This window comes from Ixodes scapularis, unplaced genomic scaffold, assembly GCF_016920785.2.
Source record: "Ixodes scapularis isolate PalLabHiFi unplaced genomic scaffold, ASM1692078v2 PGA_scaffold6__148_contigs__length_123643588, whole genome shotgun sequence".
NCBI lineage: Eukaryota > Metazoa > Arthropoda > Arachnida > Ixodida > Ixodidae > Ixodes > Ixodes scapularis.
In genome coordinates, this window is record NW_024609881.1 from 2119569 (window position 1) to 2127365 (window position 7797).

At 45.3% G+C, this 7797-nt stretch overlaps 1 long non-coding RNA gene across 1 annotated transcript; it reads right to left on the bottom strand.

Moving 5' to 3' along the window:
* Nucleotides 1-2381: 2381 nt before the first annotated feature.
* LOC121838413 lies at nucleotides 2382-3920 on the bottom strand. The gene is made up of 2 exons (XR_006078492.1): nucleotides 3822-3920; nucleotides 2382-2580 (listed from the first exon to the last, which is right to left on the bottom strand). It is a non-coding gene; the product is annotated as an uncharacterized LOC121838413 (long non-coding RNA).
* Between the last annotated feature and the right edge of the window lie 3877 nt (nucleotides 3921-7797).

The following is a 7797-nucleotide window of genomic DNA, read 5'->3' on the forward strand; positions in this document are numbered from 1 at the left end:
CTATTATGGACTATTAGCCCAGTTGGGCGTGCTTGTTGCCGAGCGCCGGTCCACTGCGGAGAAGCAACACTCACAAAGACTAGCTTTGCGGCTGCCGCTTCTCCGCAGTCCACCACTGCTCGATAAGAAATATGCTCAACAAAACTACGAGAACGAAAAGCAGAAATTGCACGAAAACGTCATTCGCATCAGAAACGTAGTGGGACAACCAAATTTTTGAAAATTTATTTAGAATATCTAAAAGTATGAAATATCCGAGTTTGAATTATCGTGAGCTTACACGCTATCTATGAGAAAAGGTAAATTATAATTCCGTGTTTTCGGAACTCATTTTTCGTGAAATTCTAAGAGCGTTTTTCGGAGTTTATTTTTTGCCGAATATTCCGAGTATATCGGAGCTAATTTTTGTTAGATTCTAAGTTCTCCAAAGCGGGAAGTTTATTTTTGCTACGTTTCCAAATTTTCCGAGATCGAAAATAGAAACACATATTAACCACCAATGCACGTGTACATGACATTGGTGCCCTTGTCATTAGTAATACTAACTGTCCGACGACAAAACTTGAAAACAGACATTAAAACCACTGAACTCCTTGGTGTAGGCGTTTGAAAGCTTGTTTTCTTTTCATCCTATTGTACCACTTCTCCCTGATTTAAGCGTTCATAGCTTTCACGGTTATCAAATCGGAACTCTACCTTCCTCCTAGATCAATCAGGAAACCAAAACAGTGATTTGTGTCGTTGCCCAGAATTACAATGCCCTGTTGTCGTGAATGAACAGACGGCATAAACGGTGAACCTTCTTTGGTCATTACTACGATATTTTGAAGGAATCTCATGAGGCTTCTCCTGATGACTGCTGAACCTCTGCTCTGACCGAACATGTTTGTAGAGAACTGTCTTTTTTGTTTCTTTTGCCCATCGTGACCTCGAAATCCTGAGTTTTTTTTTTTATAATTCCAATGTAAGGAAGTTTTAGCAGCAAGTGTTTTTCAAATTTTAGTGGATTTATCCGGAAAAACAGAAGTCTACTTATAACTAAGGTTTCGTGTTTTTGGATGAACTCAAATAGGATCCGAACGTTTGCCAGTAAAATTTCAGTCAATTCGGATTTATCCGAGAAACCTCGAATTTTAAGGTCACAACGGCAAAATAGATCAAATTTTAATTTTAAAAAAAGACTGTTCTTCAAATAGATTTTATAAGAGCACAAGATCAGTGGTCCTGAAGAGTGATCACTTTAATTTTCTTTTGAAATCTTGGACACTGACAAAAGAGGATTTATGTTTCAGCTTGTCAATGTTTGTCCTGGACAATGGTCCATGGTACCACTTGGTCACTGCCAAAGCCATTGTTTAAGTTTTCAGTTTGAACCATACTATTTTCACTTCTTAAAGGAAGAAAGGTAGTGTTTTTATGACAGCGAAAGCTACGAACCCTTAGATATAAATGGAGCGGGAAGATAGCTCAAGCTTTCATGCTTTCCATTGACAAACTTCCAGGAAATTAGTTATTTCAAAGTATGAACTGTCAGTGAGGCAGCACGTTTTCACGATATTTGTTGTGGGATAGTATTTCCAATGGCAATGGGCACCAACGTCAAATGCAGCTGCAGTATTATCATCTGCCACAGGAGAATTGTTGCAAATTTAGCGTATGTATGTGTCCGGGCTTTGTTTATTTTGTTTTTAAATCTTGAAAAATTGGGTCAACAGTAGAAATAAACTCTGAATTTGAGAGAATCTGGAATCTGCCCAGAATTAACTCTGGCAGACCCAGAATTTTCGGAGAAAAATGAACTCGGAAAATCCCGCTCCGAATTCCACGAGAAACAGCATGAGACAACACAGAATCCTACTCGTAACATTGTCGAAAGTATTTCAAACCCATGGCGAAAAAATAATGCGTAAAAATTTCCGAAACGTATGCGGATTGGAAGTGTTGCAGGGTTGCCCGATGAATGGCGCCAGTGTTGTTCCGTCGCCGTAGGCGGCCATAAGCGGGTCCGGTCACACCCAAACGCTAATGCAGACCAGCCTTTAAAGAGTTTTAGAGTACCCTTAGAGCCACTACCATTGGCATGCTGAATGGCATACAGGCGAGCTAACTCCGTCTCACCCGAGTGTGGACTGTAGAAGACAGAGACATCTCGCTCACTTTGTTGACGCCTTCCCGTCTCTTGGAGTGGGCATACAACGCCAGGACACCCGTTAGTGCAAACAACCTCGGTTCAGCACAAAGCCAAGTACCATCGAATCCACTCTCACGACAGACCGACGCCTCTGTCACCGCATGACGACTATGATGGCTTGGAAGCTCCAGCACCGAATCAATCTGCGGCGATTGCGGCAGTCGTCGTGTCGAATAAAGAGACGGTTGAATGCGCTAGATAAAAAACGCTAGAAACTCGACTTTATGTGACAGCAGCACATCCCAGGAACGGTCGTTGTGCCGGTGCTCGGGGGATAGGGGGGTCTGGCCAGGACCCTTCAGACTTGGCCTCGCGGTAAGAGGGGGGTGGGAAGGAGGGCAGGACTGGCGAAGACGACAGCACTGGCAGTGGTTGGGTCCTCTCGCTACCTGCAAACCGCACACACGCACATTCACTCCTGTCTGCATCGACATTGTGTTAGAGATTCCTGGTCGGGAAACTCGGCTATTGTTCGCACTAGCAAAAAAAAATAATGCCGCAAATTGCTTTCCAATTGTGTTGCTACGAGTAACGTTTTTGGTTTAGTGCCAGCAACCTCCAGGCATTACTTCTCAAGCTGTTCCTTCAGGTGTTTTCGCTCCCTCCCCCACATGACATCAATTTTCCCGCTAAGTTTAGCGAGGAAACTGAATTTGTGTATAGGCCACATAACATGAAGTCAAGTGACATAATTTTCTCCACTAAATTCAGCAGGGAAACTGAATTGACAATGAGGTCACATAACATCCATTTTCCCACTAAATCTAGCATGGAAACTTAGGTCCCCACAGCCCACGGCTTCATGAAATGCAGCTTCACAAAACCTGGAGCAGCTAGCCAAAGAATGTTTCACGTTAGAAAAGCATTAGAGAAATCGAATAGCCTTAAAGGGGCACTAAAGCGGTTTTGGAGATTGTTTATTTATGATCCTAGCTCAGTCTACGTTCTCTAAGCGTTCTAAACAACCCAAGATTATCGTAAACTACTGTGGAAGTGCCCACTTTGTTCAGGCGCCCACTATTAACATTTTCCAAACTTGGAAATTTTGAACATTATACATTAAGCGCCCGAATGGACTGGACAAGCCCCCATGTCTAGATTAACCCAGTTTTCAGCGAAAGTGGTGTGATCCACCCCCCTATTTTACGGTAGACTGTTACGCGGAAGAATTTCCTATTAAGAACAGGATCGAACATTGCGGCACGCCTGTTTTTCAGTGGTTCGGCGTAAGACCAGTCAAGATGTTTCTTGGTCGGAGGTGAGGACAAAGTACCCGACTATATCCGAGCACTTCTGCCAGTCTAAAGGTCTGCAGTATGATACGCAGGTTTTTGATTACGTACGCTGCAACTTCCCCCCCCCCCCCCTTCCAATGCCAAGATCTAAGCAAAACCAATTAATTGCGTGGAAAGAGCCCCTATGCCACGCATTTGCACCACTACGCAACGACTACCAATTTATTTCGTATGCTTTCCACTCCACTTTACAAACGAGCGACTCTTGCAATGAAAATTTCTGCCTGTCTTGTGAAGTTCCCTATACAGCCATTTAACTAAAGCCACACATTCCAAGCCCGAACAAGTAATGTGTTATCACGCCCATCATCAGTTAGATTTCGAACGAGGCTTACCTGTCTCGCGAAGTGGTTCGAAGCAGACGCACTAGCTGCACCCCAGCCAAGGCGGCGGCTGCGGCTCCGAGTCCGGCTCCGAGTCAAGCCGAGGCTTCGGCCGACGCTAGCCGGCTGCACATTTAAAAGACAAAAAAAGACATACCGTAAAGTTCCGAGACAACTTTTTTCTGGCTAAATATCTGTACATAACATAAAAATTCCGAAACATCGCCCACCCCCCGGATTCTATCGGACGTCATGCAATGCCCGACGGGAATCGCATCAACCACGCAATTTGCTGTACCGGCACGTCTGACAAGCGAGTAAAAGTGAATTCCCGCGTTCTTCTCCGCGATCTGCGCACGCGATATCCGCTCCCATAACACGCGAGTTGTTCCCACGTGTATGTTGCACTGTGAGATGCGAATCTGCTGCATCCACAATCCGCAATATCTGTTCCCGTGACATAAAATATTTAGTGGATTCCCGCGTTTTTGTCCGCAATCTGCGCATGCGATATCGGCTCCCGTAACACGCGCGTTGTTCCCACGTGTATGTTGCACTGTGAGACGCGAATCTGCTGCATCCACAATCTGTGGTATCCGTACCCGTGACATAAACTTTTTGGTGGATTCCCGCATTTTTGTCCGTAATCTGCGTGTGCGATTCTTTCTACGCGAATTGGTCCCGCGTGTATATTGCATCGTGAAATACGATTCTGCTGCGTTTGCAATGTGCGGTATTTCTTCCCGCAACATACGAGTTTGTAGTGGATTCCCGTCTTTTTGTCCGCGATCTACCCGTGCGAAATCGGTTCCCTTACAGGCGTGTTTGTAGCGGGGCCCCGCGTGTTTATTGCACCATAAAACTTGCATCTGCTGCATCCGCGATCTGCGCTATTCATTCCCGTGAGATGCGAGTTCTTGGCAGATTTCCGCGGGTCCTTCGCACTGTTAAACGCGAATCTGCTGTGGTATCCTTTCCCGTGACACAGGTATTCGTAGCGAATTCCCGCGTGTTTACCGCATTGTGAAACGCGGATTTGCGGTGTCCACGATCTGTGGTATCAGTTCCTGTGTCACATATTTTGTAGGCGGTTTTTTGATAAAGTTTTGCTGTGGCATCCCCAAAGATAGCCCACCCCACGTTTTTCACCATTTATCTCTCCATTTTGGGTGGGCATTCTTTCGGAACGCCCACCCAAAACGGTAGGGCTCCATGGATACGAGTCGGGGCATAAAAGAGAAGAAAAGTGGAAATTTGTATGTTATGAAGGGTTGTATTGACGTACGGCACAAATAGCGCATCGCCCGAACCAAGAACAAGTATGAGCAAAAAAAAGTCGGAATGTCCCGGCGTCCCAAGAAATTTTCCTTCATTCGCTGTCATTTTTATACACGTAAAAGCATCATTATCTGAACCAAAATCAATGGTAAGAGAACAGCAATCGGATCCAAGAACTGCAGCAGCACGCAGATGGGAACCACACAACACGACACTGTTAGTGCAAACGAGCATCTTCCAGTTTTCACCATTTTTGTCTAAGAACTGAACGGCTGCCACAAGAACTACTCGTGTGGTGAAAGTACACATTCAGGGAAGCCACCTAAGCGCTACAGTTTGGTGCTTACCCACAGTCTGTCAGAGTAAATTGAAGGAAAGCACCGACGTTGTGTTAGCGCTAGCAGTGTTGCACATTGTACATAACCTAGGCTGTGCAAACAGGCTTGTGGTTGCGTATGAAACAAAAACTTTTCTGTTACCTCTTTCAATTTTTGTCAGATGTCCTTCAACCTTGCAGTTTGGGGTCTCAACAGCGGGGAGCAACCTTACGGCATTATTTCGGGAAATTTATGTTTTGCCCAAAGAACGGCATGGGCAACGTTTCAGGCTAGGATTTGAATCGAGACATCTCTGCACTGTCAATGGTGCACCGCAGGGGGGCTGAAATACTCACGTGCGGCTAATCGGTCGTAAAATTCGACGGCTGATGGGGCAGTGCTCAGAGTACCATATTAACTCGAATAATAGCCCACTGTTTATGTAGAAAACCTGAAGGTCCGCTTTTCTGCGCATTGTTAATCACCGCGATCGACAGCATGACTCCAGCGATTTACGAGACAGGGATGACGTCTCCATGTAAGGAAACCACCTGAGAAGATTGCATTTTTTATGGAGAATCGAGTTCTCAGCCTAGTTATTCGTACGTTATTTATGTGCAACGCGACGATTGGCTGTGTGTGTACCCTGTGGGAAAGCAGACGCGAGGGCCTTGCACATAAATAATGCGTCTACAGTGTAGACCGCATATAACGTATGTCGCGGGAGTCGCGAAAATCCGCACTATAAGCGGTACCGCGCTATAACCAAAACACAGATTCTTTAGGCCAAAATGCTTGCCATGAGACAACTTACCTTTGTAAAATAATTTATTTTATGTTAGATGAAAAATAAAGCTTAGTTGGAGGAAACTTTATTTCACCAGACTAGTACACTTCTCTCTCAAGTGTATCACACATTTTGAAAGAAATGAGCGACTTTTGCCTGGCGCAGCCTTTTAACGGCGTCGCGGGTTGCGGACGGACGTTGCGAGCGTTCAGGATTGCTAACCCTAATCACTTTTCTCCGGTGATGAAAATGCGTGAAAATTCGCATCCTTTATACGGTACGCGCCAGTAATACCTTCAACTTGAGCACAGGCATGAAATGCTCCAAATAAGAAATCCGGGCGATGTTCGAAAACACAAACGCTTAGAAGGCACCATTGTCGTCGAAGTAAACAAACACAACGACACGGGCGTTTCTGCCGTCTTGAGAGTGCCGCCACGACATCGCCGCACGAGTATGTGGATCTTCCCTTCTGGTACGTGTTGGGTTATCATAGCGACACACAATGAAAATTCACAGTCAAGGATAGCGCTTTTACGCGGAACGATGAGCTTCCACCACGCCGTCTACGTCGACGATCACAACCGACGCCATGTTTGCGGATAGAAGAAGCTGCCCCGCGACCGGCATGCAACGCGCGCGAACACCTCTGCTCGATCTGCTCGACCTGCGATTGGTCTGTCGTTGCAGTTGTTTCCAACGCAGCGGAGGGACGCACGCACGTGAACGACACGTGCGTGCGTCCTTCTGTCGCTAAGGCGACTGAAGCTTCTCTCTTCGCTTCTCCCCGCTTCTCCGAGCAACCTCCTTGCCCCGCGAGTGCCGCTTGCGGCTAGTGCCGTTATCTAGTGTCGCGCAGGGAAGCGTGCTCGCTGCGCCGGTCGGCGGGCTGTTTCAGAAACCGCACTATAACCGGTATTTCCCTTCGCGCGCCTGCATTTTAAGCGGTATTTAATTACATGGAGTTCTATGGGAGGCGAACCGGTGGTTTAAAAAAGCCGCGTTATACCCGGACCTGCACTATAAGCGGTTACGTTGTAAGTAGTCTATACTAGGGATGTCGCGAACCACCCCAAGTTCGATTTCGAAAGGTTTCGATATTTGCGAAGCGAACTGAGGTTCGAGAACGAAAAATTTTGATATTTTCGTACCGACCGAGGTTCGAATTCGAAAAATTTGCAACTTTCAATCACAGTGGAGTTTCGAATTCGAAAAGTTCGAAGCTTTCACGGTTTTTAAAATTTCGAAATCGAATATATTTTTTCTTCAGGTTCGATAAATTCGAAGATTTGGAAATTCTTTGGAAATAAAATTCGAAAATTTCGAACGCTTCGAATTTTTATATACATGAAGTTCGAACATTTCGAATTTCTTTCTGCATAAAGTTCGAAAAGTTCGAAGGTTCCGATTCTCTTTTAACGCTAAATTCGAAAAAAAAACCTTCGAAGATTTCGAATTCTTTTTTTGTCCAAGTTTTCAAAGTTCGAAGTCCGGTTTTCAAGTTCCTCCACAGTTTGTTTCAAATAACGTTTTCACGACTCACTGGTTTTCACAAAATCAAGTTTAGAAAAGTTAGGGTGTGATATCTAGATTCTTCGAAGTTGTT